Here is a 17,442-nt window from a genome sequence, read left to right as displayed (position 1 = left end):
TTGAGAGGACTCTAAGGGAAATGGCTGCACCTGATTTCACCTACGAAAGCTTGTGCATCCAATAACCTGATGAGGATGTCCCATATGTTCTTAAAACTGGACTGATTCATTTTCTTCCAAAGTTTCATGGCCTTGCAGGTGAAGACCCGCACAAACATTTGAAAGAATTTCACATTGTCTGCTCCACCATGAAACCCCCAGATGTCCAAGAGGATCACATATTTCTAAAGGCTTTTCCTCATTCATTAGAGGGAGTGGCAAAGGACTGGCTGTATTACCTTGCTCCAAGGTCCATCACGAGCTGGGATGACCTTAAGAGAGTATTCTTAGAGAAATTTTTCCCTGCTTCCAGGACCACAACCATCAGGAAGGATATCTCAAGTATTAGACAACTCAGTGGAGAGAGCCTGTATGAGTACTGGGAGAGATTTAAGAAACTATGTGCCAGTTGCCCCCACCATCAGATTTCAGAACAACTTCTTCTCCAATATTTTTATGAAGGACTCAGTAATATGGAGAGAAGTATGATAGATGCTGCCAGTGGTGGAGCCCTTGGAGACATGACTCCTGCTGAAGCCAGAAATTTAATTGAGAAGATGGCCTCCAACTCCCAGTAGTTTAGCGCCAGAAATGATGCCATAGTCATTAGAGGAGTGCATGAGGTAGCTACAAACCCATCTGCATCATCTGAAACTAAGAAGCTTGAAGGCAAACTGGATGCATTGGTTAACTTGGTAACCCAGCTGGCCTTGAATCAGAAATCTGTACCTGTCGCAAGGGTTTGTGGTTTGTGCTCCTCTGCTGACCACCATACAGACCTTTGCCCTTCCATGCAGCAACCTGGAGCAATTGAGCAGCTTGAAGCTTATGCTGCAAATATTTACAATAGACCTCCTCTACCTCAGCAGCAAAATCAACCACAGCAGAGCAATTATGACCTCTCCAGCAACAGATACAACCCTGGATGGAGGAATCACCCTAACCTCAGATGGTCCAGCCCTCAGCAACAACAACAGCAGCCTGCTCCTTCCTTCCAAAATGCTGCTGGCCCAAGCAGACCATACATTCCTCAACCAATCCAACAACAACAACAACCCCAGAAACATCCAACAGTTGAGGCCCCTCCATAACCTTCCTTCGAAGAACTTGTGAGGCAAATGACTATGCAGAACATGCAGTTTCAGCAAGAGACCAGAGCCTCCATTCAGAGCTTAACCAATCAGATGGGACAATTGGCTACCCAATTGAATCAACAACAGTCCCAGAATTCTGACAAGCTGCCTTCTCAAGCTGTCCAAAATCCCAAAAATGTCAGTGCCATTTCATTGAGGTCGGGAAAGCAATGTCAAGGACCTCAACCCGTAGCACCTTCCTCATCTGCAAATGAACCTGCCAAACTTCACTCTATTCCAGAAAAAGGTGATGACAAAAATTTACCTAACAATTTCTGTGCAGGTGAATCTTCTTCCACATGTAATTCTGATTTGCAGAAGCAGCACATTCCCCCTCTTCCATTCCCTCCAAGAGCAGTTTCCAACAAAAAAATGGAAGAGGCAGAGAAAGAGATCTTGGAAACGTTTAGAAAGGTAGAGGTAAACATACCTCTGTTGGATGCAATAAAGCAAATTCCAAGATATGCCAAATTCTTGAAGGAGCTGTGCACTAATAAGCGGAAGCTTAAAGGAAGTGAACGGATTAGCATGGGCAGAAATGTCTCCGCATTGATTGGTAAATCTGTTCCTCAAATTCCTGAAAAATGCAAAGATCCAGGTACATTCAGCATACCTTGTATCATAGGGAATAGTAAGTTTGACAATGCCATGCTAGATTTAGGAGCTTCTGTTAGTGTTATGCCTCTGTCTATTTTTAATTCTCTATCTCTAGGCCACTTGCAGTCAACTGATGTGGTAATTCATTTAGCTAATAGAAGTGTTGCCTACCCTGTTGGTTTCATAGAAGATGTCTTAGTTAGAGTTGGTGAACTGATTTTCCCTATTGATTTTTATATTTTGAATATGGAAGATGGATTTTCTCAAGGATCAGTTCCCATCATTCTAGGCAGACCCTTTATGAAAACTGCTAGAACTAAGATAGATGTTTATGCAGGCACACTGTCCATGGAGTTTGGTGATATAACTGTTCATTTTAATATTCTGGATGCTATGAAATACCCATCTGAAGATCTTTATGTATTTCGTGCTGAAATAATTGACCATGTTGTTGATGAATACATGACTGATCTTTATTCTAATCTGCATGCCTCTCACTCTTCATGCATTGAGTCTGAAATTGTACTTGATCATATGTCTGAATTTGATGCTGAGAGTGAATCTGAGAGTGATATTGATTGCATGCCTGGTGATGGTGTTTTACCTCTTGAGATTGATTTTATAAAGTCAGATAGGACTAACCATGTTTCAGGAAGTACACATACCTCTGACTTTCTTTATGAGGTAAAGGCTGAGAAACCATCCCCTTCCACCACTGTCCAGCCGACCACACCAGAATTGAAGCCTCTGCCATCAAATTTAAAATACGCTTACTTGGATGATAGCAAGAGTTTTCCAGTGATTATATCTGCCTCCCTTGCTGATGAGCAAGAGGAGAAGTTGTTGTCAGTTCTCAAGAAGCATAAGAAGGCTATAGGCTGGACCCTGGCGGACATTCCTGGTATTAGCCCATCCACATGTATGCATCGAATAAATTTAGAGGATGAAGCTAAACCAGTAAGACAACCACAGAGAAGACTCAACCCGGTGATTCTTGATGTAGTGAAGAAGGAGATAACCAAGCTTTTGCAAGCTGGAATCATTTATTCTATCTCCGATAGCCAATGGGTGAGTCCCGTCCAGGTAGTCCCGAAGAAGACTGGCCTCACAGTGATCAGAAATGAGAAGGAGGAGCTGATTCCTACTCGGGTGCAGAACAATTGGATAGTTTGCATTGACTATAGGAGGCTGAACCAGGTTACCAAAAAGGACCATTTTCCCCTGCCATTCATTGACCAGATGCTTGAACGCCTGGCAGGTAAATCCCACTACTGTTTCCTTGATGGTTTTTCTGGTTATATGCAAATTACTATTGCTCCTGAGGATCAGGAAAAGACCACATTCACCTGCCCCTTCGGCACTTTTGCTTATAGGAGGATGTCTTTCAGCCTGTGCAATGCCCCTGGTACCTTCCAGCAGTGCATGATTAGTATTTTCAGTGATTTTTTAGAAAATTGCATAGAGGTGTTTATGGATGATTTCACTGTATATGGATCCTCTTTTGATGGTTGTTTGAATAGTTTGGAAAAAGTTCTGAATAGATGCATTGAAACTAACCTTGTTCTAAATTTTGAAAAATGTCATTTTATGGTTGAGCAAGGTATAGTTTTAGGCCACATTATTTCCAATAAGGGTATTGAAGTAGATCCTGCAAAAATTTCTGTTATTTCACAATTGCCTTACCCCTCTTGTGTGCGAGAGGTGCGATCTTTTCTTGGTCATGCAGGATTCTACAGGCGCTTTATAAGGGATTTTAGCAAAGTAGCCCTTCCATTGTCCAACTTGTTGCAAAAGGAGGTGGAGTTTGACTTTAATGACAGATGCAAAGAGGCTTTTGATTGCCTCAAAAGAGCGCTGACTACCACCCCCATCATCCAGGCACCCGACTGGACAGCCCCTTTTGAGCTTATGTGTGATGCATCAAATTATGCATTGGGGGCTGTCCTTGCTCAGAAAATTGATAAATTTCCCAGGGTGATATATTATGCTTCTAGGACTTTAGATGCTGCCCAAGCAAATTATACTACTACTGAGAAAGAGCTTCTAGCCATAGTTTTTGCTCTTGAAAAATTTCGATCTTATTTGCTTGGTACTCGCATTATTGTTTATACTGACCATGCAACTCTAAAGTACTTGTTGAAGAAGGCTGATTCTAAGCCTAGGTTGATCCGATGGATGCTCTGGCTCCAAGAGTTTGACTTGGAGATCCGTGATAGGAGCGGAGCACAAAATCTAGTTGCTGATCATTTAAGTCAGATCGAACGTGTATCTGATGCAGATTCACCTATTCGGGATGATTTCCAGGATGATCATTTGTATATACTGTATAGTATTTCTGACTCTCTTTCTACTCCCTGGTTTGCTAATATTGTCAATTATTTAGTTGCTTCTGTTTTTCCTCCCTTAGCATCTAAAGCCCAAAAAGATAAAATTAAAAGTGATGCTAAGCATTTTATTTGGGATGACCCCTACTTGTGGAAATTGTGCAGTGATTAGGTCATTAGACGGTGTATTCCAGATCATAAGACTGACTCAGTCCTGCAGTTCTGTCATTCTTCCGCACCGAGAGGTCATCTGGGTGTTCAAAGGACAGCTCGCAAAGTGCTTGATTGTGGTTTTTATTGGCCCACCATCTTTAAAGATGCGTGGAAGATTTGTAGCACTTGTGAGCAGTGTCAGAGAGCAGGAAATACACTTACATGGCGACAACAAATGCCTCAGCAACCTATGCTATTCTGTGAGGTGTTTGATGTCTGGGGTATAGATTTCATGGGTCCTTTTCCTGTCTCTTTTGGTTATGTTTACATTCTCCTTGCAGTTGACTATGTTTCAAAATGGGTGGAAGCCAAGCCCACTAGAACTAATGATGCTAAAGTTGTCGCAGACTTTGTCAGGTCTAATCTATTTTGCAGGTTTGGAATACCTAAAGCAATTGTTAGTGATCAAGGAACCCATTTTTGCAACAGGACAATGCATGCCCTGCTTAAAAAGTACGGGGTGGTACACAGGGTATCCACACCATACCACCCCCAGACTAATGGACAGGCAGAAATTTCTAACAGGGAAATCAAGAGAATTCTAGAGAAGATTGTGCAGCCAAGCAGGAAAGATTGGAGTACCAGGCTTGATGATGCTCTCTGGGCACATCGGACTGCCTACAAAGCACCCATAGGAATGTCTCCTTATCGGGTTGTCTTTGGAAAGGCATGTCATCTTCCAGTGGAAATTGAGCACAAAGCATACTGGGCAGTGAAGACTTGCAACTTCTCTATGGATCAAGCTGGCGAGGAAAGGAAGTTGCAACTGAGTGAGTTAGATGAAATCCGCCTAGAAGCCTACGAGAATGCCAAGTTCTACAAAGAAAAGACCAAGAAGTTCCATGATAGTATGATAGTTAAAAAAGACTTCGTGGTTGGGCAAAAAGTGTTATTGTATAATTCTAGGCTTGGACTCATGAGTGGTAAGTTGAGGTCTAAGTGGATTGGTCCTTTTGTTGTTACTAATGTTTTTCCTTATGGTACAGTTGAGATCAAAAGCGACTCCACAAACAAGAGCTTCAAGGTCAACGAACATCGACTTAAGCCATTCCTCACGAACCCTTCTTTAGTGGACGTAGTGGTGGAAGAGACTTCCTTACTCCACCCTACTCTTCCTCCACCATGACTTAGGGAGTTTTTCTTTTCCTATCTCCTTCTTTGCTTTTATTACACTTGTCCGATTCTCTTTGATGATTTAATTGTTTTTAATCTTTTAATTGTGCTACATTGAGGACAATGTGTTGTTTAAGTATGGGGGGGAGTGTTCTTTGGTTTTGCTAGTTTTGTTGGTTTTGTTAATTTGTTAGTTGTGTTAATTTGTTAATGTTGTTAGTTTCGTCGGATTTTCAGTTTAATATTTTGGGTCAATTTTGTGTGCACGTACGACTAATTGTTTTGAAAATAAAAGTTCTTGACATTTTGTGACTTGAAATCCTTGATTCTTCTCTACATGTCATGATAGTTTTGAAAGCTCAATTTGAAAGTGATGAGTTTACCTTTGTGAGAATTTGAGCCATCCATCATCATAATCATTTGGTGTGTTTTGCCCGATTGATTGCTTGCACAATAGCCTTGGCTTGATTCTTGTTGATGCGTCCTAATTCACATGCATATTTGGAAATGATTGAGGCAATTTTGTTCTTATAAGCTTCTAGCCAAATGGACTTACCTTGAATTAATTCCTTTGATAGCCCTTTTGAGCCTTGTTTCCCTTTCCTTGTTTTGAAGCTCACTACAAGCCTTAAGTGAAAAACCATGATATCACCATATCCTTAAGGAATTTTGGAGCTTTGGAATTGTTTTGGGAATAAGTGTGGGGGGTTTTTGTTTCATTGGACAACTTGTTTTGTTGGCTATGCTTCATGATGTATTTTCGGCCATACTTGATGTACATTGTATATTGGTTAAATGTTGGACATGCTAAATGAAATGTTGTTTCTCAAAGGCTATAGAATAAAAAAAAAATTCAAAAAAAAAATTCGAAAAAAGAAAAAGAAAAGCAATAAAGTTGAGTGAATAAGATCTTAAATGGCACAAGAATGATGAAACTCTTGGTTCTACTCTTCATGTTTAATTTTTATCTTTACTTCTTTTTATTTTCTTATTTTTTTCTTAATATGCACTTATTCCCCTTTGCTCCTCTATTCCTTTGGGATTTAGCCACTTATTCCATATTTCTCCATACCTTGTCCTTGGCCCCATTACAACCTTAAAAGACCTTTTGATCCTCATGTGCTTGTGTTTGTGGGTTGATTGTCAATTTTAGAATCTTGCCAAGTCTATGTGGTGTTTGCTTTCATGGGTGCTTTGAGGGTAAATAGTAGCCTAGACACTTGAGAGATAGAGTGTATATCTTGTGAGGCTTTATCACTTTTCATTCTTGAGCTGATTAACTATTTTCCCATGATTGGGTTGCTTGGATGATTTTCATGAATGTCTTGACTTTTTGGATCTCCTTATGTTAGATGTTACCCATTCCTTTCATTCCTTGATGTTCATTGAGAAATATATGAATGTGTTTGTTTGTCTCTCTTTGATATCCTTGGATTTTGTTCTTTGTTTCATTTTGCCCAGGAGTGCAAAAGGCTAAGTATGGGGGGTTTTGATGTGCCATCATTTTCTTCTATTTTCTAAACCCTTTTTGCACCATTTTAATTATTGATTGGTCTTAATTGTCAATTAATTAGGCAGTTTTATTATTTGGGCTTATTTAGCTAATTTGATGTTTTTAATCTAATTTCAGGAATTAATGAAACATTGGGCTTAATCCGGATTTTAGTTGTGGACTTGAAGAGGGCAAATAAAGCAGCGCTTACCTTAGTTAATTTCTAATTAGGAAATTTCGCAATTTTATTTTATGTTGTTCAGTGTTTATTTCGTTTTGGGCCAGAGTATTGTAATAGGGCCCAGTGACTTTGAGTGACTCTTTTTAAATAGCTGCCTTGGGATTCGTGCAAGGCATTCTATTCTGCTATTTTCATTATTCAGAGCTTTGGTTTTAGGTTTTCACATTTTTCTGTTCCCTTGTTACAATTTTCGTTCTTAATGCAAATTTCCGTTTTCTGCTTCTAATTACGAGTTCATTCGTGCTTCTTCTTCTACTTTCATTTACGTTTCTGTTCATTTACGTTTCTGTTCATTTACGTTTTTGTTCATTTATGTTTCTGTTTCATGTTTCATTTGCGTTTTCTGTTTGAATCCATGGAAGGCTAGATTTTTTGGTGTTGTTTCCTTTTGATGACGAAGCCCAACTCTCTTTGAGGTTTCGCTTGTAATGTGGGTTCCTGGCAGTTTTCCCTTCACCAGTTATCCCAATTTTGTGAATATTAATCAGTGCACGCTTCGTGTTCGATTAATTGCCTCTGAGCCTAACTTGCGTTCATGCTTAATGGACGAAGGGCTAACTGGTGTATGTGGTGCCTTATCACGTATTGAAAACCCTAAGTTGATTTTCGCTTAGTAAATTGAAACAGGGTTGGATTAAGTGGTTGACTGTTAGGGACGAATTTTCCATAACCCAGGATAAGAGAATGGCTTCTGAATCAGAGGAAACAACCCGTTTTTAATATTAGTATTTTCGTATTCCAGTTTACTTGTTCTGCTCTTTAATTACCAAACAACCAAAACCCCCCCAATCGTTACTGTTACTGCAAGTATATTATGAACATTTGGTTTGTCACTGCTCGTTGGGAAACGACCTAGGATCACTTCCTAGTTACTGCATTTTCATGTTTATTTGATTCGGGTACGGCCTCGATCATCCACTAAGTGTGCTTAAGTGTCATGAGGCATGTAAAGCATGAAGGACATGCAGAAATTATGACTATATGATGTGGCAATGGGGTGTAGCAAGCAAATGCTCACCTTCTCCACTAAAATTTAATTGGATTGGGCTTCTCCCAATTTAATAAAATTTATTTCTCAATACACACATCAAATATTAACTTAATGCATGTGAAATTACAAAACTACCCCTAATACAAAAAACTAGTCTAGGTGCCCCAAAATATAAGGGCTGAAAAATCCTACATTTCTAGGGTACCTTACCTACATTATGGAGTCCTAAATACAAGGCCCTAAAATAATGAAACTTTAATCTGATATGTACAAAGATAAGTGGACTCATACTTAGCCCTAGTCTTCTATCCAATGCCCTTACGGGGTAGGATTGCATCATTCTCTCCCCCTTGAAAAGGATTTGACCTCAAATCCCGAGGTTCTTGAAACTCTGGGCTTTTTTCCTCAACAACTGTAAAAAGAAAAAAAAAATACATATATATTAGTGGTGTTTTGTTTGAAGTAAGGCAATGTCTGAAAACCCATTTCCTGAGCATCTTCCCATGAAGGAACATGGTTCCTCACCAACTCAATGAGTGGTGCTACAAGTATAGAAAAATATGAGACATGAGAAGCTATAATGAGTGCTTCCTCAGGAATGACCTTTATTCATTTAGGGTTCATGGGAAGCCCTTGATCACTATTTAAAAATTTAAGAAAAGTAATGCAATAAAACATACCTTTTTCTGTATTTTCATGTTGATTATTCCTACCAAAACGTATGAAAAACCTAAGGTGTCCCATATGAGTACCTAAATTTTTATTGAAACTAAAAATAAGAACAAACCTACCTAATGAGTCCCTATGTACACAAATCATGAAGATGTTGGGTGCACGAGTGATTTTACAAAATAGGGTTGCACCACTCAAAATATTCATCATACCACCTATTTTTGGCATTTGGTGCCTAATAATACCTATTTTGGGCACCAACAAAGCACAAGGATTTAAGCTCTTGCAAACCAAACCATCATCCAACAACTCTTTTACTTGAGGAATAAACTGAAGCCCAAGAGGTGTGGCAATGCTAACAAGTATCTTTTTACAAAGGAGAAAATGTGGAGGTTGTCTAAGAGAGGAAATTTCTTTAATATTTGTCTTTATTTCAAAATGCCTTTCCTTATTAGCTAACCTCTTGAAGGAGACACTTACCTCCTTACACTCCTCCTTAACCATTAAAGGTTGTCCTTCTTCTTAGGGGTAGATTTCTTCACTAGATTCTTCCCCTTTTGCTTCTTCACTTTCACTAGAGGAAGGTGAAGTAGTAGCCTCATCTTGGCTACTATAAATGTCTTGGCTCCTCATAATCATGGTTTTCTTGGTGGGGCATTGAGAAGTAATGTGTCCTCTTCCAAGACATTTAAAGCACTTTATAGAGCTAGTCTTTTCTTGCCTACTAGCCTTAGGGGGTTTCTTTTCTATTGTCTTCCCCTTATCATCTTTGGGCTTAGAAGGAGCTGCCCCTAAGATGCTTAGACCTTGGTCTTTATTTGGATAAGAATGAGAGCCATAAGATTTTAAAGTAGACTTTCTTTTAAGTTTTTGCTATACCCTTATTTCCCAATCTAAGTAAGCCTCTACATTGTCCTTCCCATGGAAGTATGTGAGGTTAATGTTAGCCTCTTGAGGTTTTCTTTCATTTTCTCGCCTATGGGAATGAGGTCTAAGATGTGACCTATGCCTTCCTTCATAATAGACACAAAGTTCTTCACTTAGGCTCTTGCAAGAGTTATGACTACTATAGGAGACATGTTTTTCTTTTCTTAATTCTTTTAGTATTTTCCTTCTTTCTTCTTCCCTTATTTGTTCCCTTTCATCTTGATTTATTTTTACCCTCTCTTTTCCTTTTTATTTCCATAACTTGAGGGAACTCAACTCATCTAAGATTCTAGATATAGGGTCCTTATGACTAGTACCCTTGCCATTAACACTAGATAAATGATGACTTATGTTGGTTCCTAAGTTGTGATTCTTTCTTGTTGGGGGTTTGAAAACAAAAGGTCAAAGAAACTATGGTTGAAACTAGCCAAAATAAACACTAAAAGAGGTGTGAAAGATAAGGTAAAAACTAATTGGTAAAAGGCAAGCAATCTAGGTGGTTTGACAATGGAGGGTAAAGGAAATAAGCTATGAAAGTAAACAAGAAATTAAAGTTCAAGAAATGCAAACTAGGCAGATCCTAAGAGTGTTTGGATGACCTCATTTAAGGTTCCCGACAAAACACCCACTATCCTAAGGGAAAATTGCCTAAAATTATTACACACAAATGGAAGTAGGGTGACCTATTGGAGGCTCCCAACTTACTTCCAATGAAAGGCCTTTTTGTTACAAAATTTGAAAGCAAAGCAAATTGCCAATTACAAAATTACAAAAAAAAAAAAGTCCTCAATTGTGGTGGCTATTCTATCTTTGGTGTTTCACTCAATTTGGAGTGCTTCTTAGTCCAATAGCTCTTAAGGTGGTAGGCCCCTTGCTTCTTGACTCAAATTCTTCAAGGTATGGCACCGATCCTCCTTTCCAATTCCCTATATGACAACTCACAAGCAAGGAAAAAAAGAGACAAGCAATAACCAAAGACAAAAAAATAAATAAAATGAAAGCTAAACCAATAGAGTTTTAACAAGACAAATTTTAAAGGATTATACAACAATTAAAGCAATGAAAAGCACACAAAAGCAAGCTAGGACTCAAAGAGAAACCTAGAATGGCTCTAGAGTATAGTAGAAAAAACTAAAAAAAAAAAAGACTCAAGAAACCTCTAGTTTTGACACTTTTTTTCACAATAATTTTCAATTGAAATTTCAGAACTAAGATTGGTATAAAATAGGCACCAATTATAGAAAAAATTTCGAGCCAAAACAATGAGCACACTTCCCTTTCACTTTTTTTTCCTGGACACTGATTTTTCTGCCAACTTGTGTGATTTTTCTTATTTTTTTCCTTTAATCCAAATAGCTTGGTTCATTTTTCATAATTTTAGTCCAGATGTCTAGAAAATTCAGTAAGACTTTCTGCTCAAAACGCGTAGTGACCAATTCCCAGTAATTTATACAAGTTCGTATGTTCAAGCTGCCAGCACCAGCGATTTCAACCTAGAAATCAAGAGTAGTGTTTATGTTGATTAAGGCTTCCGCTGGCAAGGAGATTCACCGTCCAAATGGTGTTTCGCTCGAACGAAATTAGTGTCTTATCTTTACTTCCCTTTTATCTCCAATAAAAGACAAGTAAAGAGGGGCAACTGTCATACCCTAATTTTGTCCGAGGACCATCCGTTTGTTGGGATGCGACCCTCGTATGACCACTTTGAGGTACTTGGCACCCATCGTTAAGCAATTCGTGAAGTTTCGAGACATGCTAGAAGTCAAAAGGAAGTGTTAGTGCACAATCCGTAAAGTTCCGTAACATCCCGGAAGCCAAAAAAGGGGATGATTGCGTGATCCGTAAGGTTTTGTAACATTACGGAAAGAAAACAAGTATCGTTACGTAATTCGTAAAGTTCCGTAACGTTACGAAAAAAGAATCAGCAAAAAAGGCAAGGGGGTGTATTTAGTAAATAGGGGGTGCAAATAGCAACCAAACCTACTTGGGCCTTCCAGGAAGTTCTCCAGAAGGCGGTGCCTTCTGGAGGAAGCAACCTAGCTCGCCTGGGCGAGCTGGGTGGCAAGCTCCTCCCTCATTTTCCTATAAATAGGGGTAGGAGGGAAGAACAAAAATGTTCAACCCTCTTGGTATCTGAGATTCACTTAAAATTAGTGAGAAAAATTGTTTCCGTGAAGAAAATCCAAGCCGAGGTGCTTCCTTAACGCTTTCGTGACGTTTCCGTGGGTGTTTTCGCGAAGATTTTCAACCGTTCTTTGTCGTTCTTCATTCATTCTTCGTCGTTCTTTGGTCTTCAACCGATAAGTTCCCGAAATCGAACTTTTCAATTCATTCTATGTACCCTTAGTGGTCCTCATTTGTTTCGCGTGCTTTTATTTTCATTTCGTTTACTTTCCGTACCCCTTTTTGACGTGCTTTAGCCATTTATTTAAGTCATTTTCTCGCCTAATAAAAAATAAAATAAATTTCCACCGATCATTCGTATTATAACATCCTTTAATTTCTGTTAAAATGAAATCCGACCGTTCGGTCATGCCGTAACCACGTTTAAAACCAAAAAGAGGCAAAATAATAATATAATAATAAAAAATACCTTTTAGTAAAATAAATAAAAAAAATCAATCGGACGTTTTTCTTTGGGATTTCCCTTTCTTAATGGAATCGACTAATAACCAAAGTGAAACTAAGGCTAAAATCAATTCATAAACGAAACTTTTTGTCATCGCCTAAAAAAAGCCATTTTTAAAGGTCCAACACATTGAAATGGTCTTTTCCTCTTTTATTGGTTTAATGTAGATTTCTAAAGGCCTAAAATCAACATGTAACTTTATTACCTTTTTCAAAGATAAAGAGATCATTAATGGTCCAATGCCTTAATGTTTTCTTTCTTTTCAAAAAGAATTGACAGATTGTTTTAATGGTCAAACGCCTTAAAATGATCTTTCATTCAATAAAAACATATCTTGCAAAAAAGGATAAAAAATAACTTAACTAAACACTTTGTTCTCAAAGAACTACGTAGGTCTGATTTCCTTGCCACAATTGAGGAATACGTAGGAGCAAAGAGAAACACCCTTGTTGACCACAAAAAGATAAAAATAAAAAGGCGTAAAAAGACATAAGAACGTAAAAAGGGAAAATAACATAAATTGAAGTCATATTTGCAAATTTGATTAAAGGTTGCCGTCTCTTGTGACGGACGTGTGGGGTGCTAATACCTTCCTCGTGCGTAAATACAACTCCCGAACCTTTCACTTAAAGTTCGTAGACCACGCCTTTTTTCGGTTTTTCCGACGTTTTCCTCGAATAAACGTTGGTGGCGACTCCGCGCGTATTTCTTTCTTGGAAGACGCTCCCGCGAGTCACGCGTCGCCCTCCCGCCGAAGGGTAGGTTGCGACAAGAACAATTAGCCATTTCTTGAACATATCCTATAATTCAAAGAAAAATATGCAAAGTTGTACATGAAAACAGAATTGACCTAAAATATTAAACTAGAAACCCAACAAAACTAACAAATTTAACACAAACAAAACTAACAAAACTAGCAAAACCAAAACCAAAGAACACTCCCCCCTATACTTAAACAACACATTGTCCTCAATGTAGCACAATAAAAAGATTAAAAGCAATATAACCATCAAATAGAATCGGACAAATGTAATAAAAGTAAAGAAGGAGATAGGAAAAGAAAAACTCCCTAAGTCATGGTGGAGGAAGAGTAGGGTGGAGTAAGGAAGTTTCTTCCACCACTACGTCCACTAAAGAAGGGTTTGTGAGGAATGGCTTAAGTCAGTGTCCATTGACCTTGAAGCTCTTATTTGTGGAGTCACTTTTGATCTCAACTGTACCATAAGGAAAAACATTAGTAACAACAAAAGGACCAATCCACTTAGACCTCATCTTACCACTCATGAGTCCAAGCTTAGAATTATACAATAACACTTTTTGCCTAACCATGAAGTCCTTCTTAATTATCATTGTATCATGGAACTTCTTGGTCTTTTCTTTGTAGAACTTGGAATTCTCATACGCTTCTAGGCGGATCTCATCTAACTCACTCAGTTGCAACTTTGTTTCCTCACCAGCTTGATCCATAGAGAAGTTGCAGGTCTTCACTGCCTAGTATGTTTGTGCTCAATCTCAACTAGAAGATGACATGCCTTTCCAAAGACAACCCGATAAGGAGACATTCCTATGGGTGCTTTGTAGGCAGTCCTATGTGCCCAAAGATCATCATCTAGCCTGGTACTCCAATCTTTCCTGCTTGGATGCACAATCTTCTCTAAAATTCTCTTGATCTCCCTGTTAGAAATTTATGCCTGTCCATTGGTTTGGGGGTGGTATGGTGTGGATACCCTGTGTACAACCCCGTACTTTTTAAGCAAGGCATGCATTGATTTGTTGCAAAAATGGGTTCCTTGATATTATCTTATCTTATCTTATCTTATCTAGATATTATTTACATTTGATCTCATCTAAATATTATTTCATCTAGATCTTATCGTATCTTATCTTATCTAGATTTGATTTTATTTTATTTATGGGCTTGGATTTAAAATAGATTTGTAAACTTTGGGGCTAGAAAACTATATAACAGCACCGAGGTTCTAGTTTAGGCCTCTCTTCTCTTTCACCTTTTTTTTTTCATTTTTTGGAATTCCAACTTTTACTTTTCATTTCAGCAATAAAATTTCGTTCTCTATTGATTAATGGAGGCTGAGTCCTCAACATTGTTTTCTCTTGAGGATCAAGCACAGTTCTCTTTGAGGTTCTATTATTACTTTTAAATTCTGTTCAGTTTTTCCTCTTCACTAATTACTCTGATTTTGTTGCTCTTAATTCATGCATGCTTAGTGCTTGATTAATTGTCTCTACGCTTAATTCACGTTCATGCTTAATGATCGTTTATGAGTAATTGGTGTATGTGATGCTTAATCACATAATGAATGCCTTATGTTGAATTTCGCTTAGTAATTTAATTTAGGGTTGGATTAAGTGGTTGAACTGAATAAGGATAAACTCTCGTAACCTAGGATAAGAGACTTGCTTGTGAATCAAGGGGGAGCAACATGTTTTAATTTTGATATTTTCTAATTCAATTTTACTCGCTGTTTAATTTACAACAAGGAACCAACCCCCCCCCCCCCTATTCGTTACTATTTTCCTACTATCTATCATGAACATTTGGGGTATCATTGCTCGTTGGGAAACGACCTAGGATCACTTCCTAGTTACTACTTATTAATGTTTATTTGATTTAGGTAAGGCCTCGATCAAATTTTGCGCCATTGCCGGGGAGCAGTGTCCAAAGGTTCATAATAGCTAGTGTCGTGTTAGTGTTTAATTCTTTCGTGTTGTGTTAGTATTGTGTTAGTATTGTTTAGTACCTTGTTATTTTGTTTATTGTGTGTTCTGTTTTAGTTTCTTTCTGTTCAGCGCTTCCCCTATTTCAGTTTTGGTATTTTTCTGTGAATAGTATATTGTGACGGATTTAGCGACCACTTTTGTTGAATAGAACACTTGCTGGAAAATAGGGTAGTAGTGGAAATCCCTTAGCGACGGATTTTAGAGACCACCCCTACTGAATTAATTGGGATTTTTTGTTTTGGTAGCTATAGTTGTTATTTTTGGTTGAATTCTTTTGTGGTCACTTCTTTTGATCCATATTTTGTGGGGAAAATAGCTGGAGCCCTTAGTTTGGTCAGATTTGAAAGTTCCAAAAAGTAGCAGATTTGATTTTTGTCAAAACTTCAAACGGCCATAACTTTTGCTCCGGTTATCACAATCGCAATTATTATATATGTATTTGGGGTAGAAAAACATTTCCCATGCCATGGTAGCCCACCGAAGGCTGGCTGAGGTCTCCTTCTTCCAAAAATTGCGATTCTGTCAAAAGTTTTTTATTTTCCAAGTATTATTCTCTTATTTTTCTTAACTTGTCATTTTTAGCTTCTATAGTTAGACTTTGAATTTCTGTTTGAAATTTTTTGTGCTATCTTCTCATCATTTTATAAGGTTGCTCACAAAATTTCAAGTCATTTGGATATCATTTGAGGGTAGTTGTAGTTCAAACCTACACTGTTACTTACATAAGAAGGCAACTAGTTGTGCATGCTGAATATAGTGTATGACTAGAGGCAATCCATCTGACTTACAAACCTTTGATCCTGAGATAGATAAGACATTTCATAGATTAGTTAGACATCATTTAGTACCTTTTGAGCATCCTGAGCATTCTGTTATTTGTGATTTCGAGCATTATTGTTTTGAACATTCTGATTTTGAACATTCTGAGAACATGACACAACCTCCACCCCGTGAGAGGACTCTAAGGGAAATGGCTGCACCTGATTTCACCTATGAAAGCTTGTGCATCCAATACCCTGATGAGGATGTCCCATATGTTCTTAAAACAGGACTGATCCATTTGCTTCCAAAAGTTTCATGGCCTTGAAGGTGAAGACCCACACAAACATCTGAAAGAATTCCATATTGTTTGCTCCACCATGAAACCCCCAGATGTCCAAGAGGATCACATATTTCTAAAGGCCTTTCCTCATTCCTTAGAAGGAATGGCTAAGGACTGGCTATATTACCTTGCTCCAAGGTCCATCACGAGCTAGGATGACCTCAAGAGAGTATTCTTAGAAAATTTTTTCCCTGCTTCCAGGACCACGTCCATCAGAAAGGATATTTCAGGTATTAGACAACTCAGTGGAGAGAGCCTATATGAATACTGGGAGAGGTTTAAAAAATTATGTGCCAGTTGCCCTCACCACCAGATTTCAGAGCAGCTTCTCCTCCAATATTTTTATGAAGGACTCAGTAACATGGAGAGAAGTATGATAGACGCTGCCAGTGGTGGAGCCCTTGGAGACATGACCCCTGCTGAAGCCAGAAATTTAATTGAGAAGATGGCTTCCAACTCCCAGCAATTTAGTGCCAGAAGTGATGCTATTGTCATTAGAGGAGTGCATGAAGTAGCCAAGAATTCATCTTCATCAGCCGAGACTAAGAAGCTTGAAGGTAAACTAGATGCCTTGGTTAACCTGGTAACCCAACTGGCCGTGAATCAAAAATCTGCACCTATCGCCAGACTCTGTGGTTTATGCTCCTCTGCCGACCACCATGTAGACCTTTGCCCTTCTATGCAACAATCTGAAGCAATTGAACAGCCTGAAGCTTATGCTGCAAACATCTACAATAGACCTCCTCAATCTCAGCAACAAAATCAGCCACAACAGAACAATTATGACCTCTCCAGCAACAGGTACAATCCCGGGTGGAGGAATCATCCCAACCTTAGATGGTCATATCCTTCACAACAACAACAACAACAACTTTATTTTCAAAATGCTACTGGCCCAAGCAGACCATACGTTCCTCCACCAATACAGCAGCAACAACAGCCCCAGAAACAACAAACAGTTGATGCTCCTCCGGAACCTTCCCTTGAAGAACTTGTGAGGCAAATGACTATACAAAACATGTAGTTTCAACAAGAGACCAGAGCCTCCATTCAGAGCTTAACTAATTAGATGGGACAATTGGCTACATAGTTAAATCAACAACAGTCCCAGAATTATGACAGATTACCTTCTCAATCTGTCCAGAATCCCAAAAATGTGAGTGCCATTACATTGAGATCGGGAAAGCAGTGTCAAGAACCTCAACCAACAAATGAACCTGCCCAACCTCA

At 38.6% G+C, this 17,442-nt stretch overlaps 2 non-coding genes across 2 annotated transcripts; both read right to left on the bottom strand.

Moving 5' to 3' along the window:
* Nucleotides 1-359: 359 nt before the first annotated feature.
* On the bottom strand, nt 360-466 carry LOC114404016. The gene has a single exon (XR_003664777.1). It is a non-coding gene; the product is annotated as a small nucleolar RNA R71 (small nucleolar RNA).
* Nucleotides 467-16,423: 15,957 nt separating this feature from the next.
* LOC114403951 lies at nt 16,424-16,527 on the bottom strand. The gene has a single exon (XR_003664718.1). It is a non-coding gene; the product is annotated as a small nucleolar RNA R71 (small nucleolar RNA).
* Nucleotides 16,528-17,442: the final 915 nt, after the last annotated feature.

The sequence above is a fragment of the Glycine soja genome, chromosome 20, assembly GCF_004193775.1.
Source record: "Glycine soja cultivar W05 chromosome 20, ASM419377v2, whole genome shotgun sequence".
NCBI classification, from domain to species: Eukaryota; Viridiplantae; Streptophyta; class Magnoliopsida; order Fabales; family Fabaceae; genus Glycine; species Glycine soja.
This window is presented reverse-complemented; position numbering and strand designations above follow the sequence as displayed.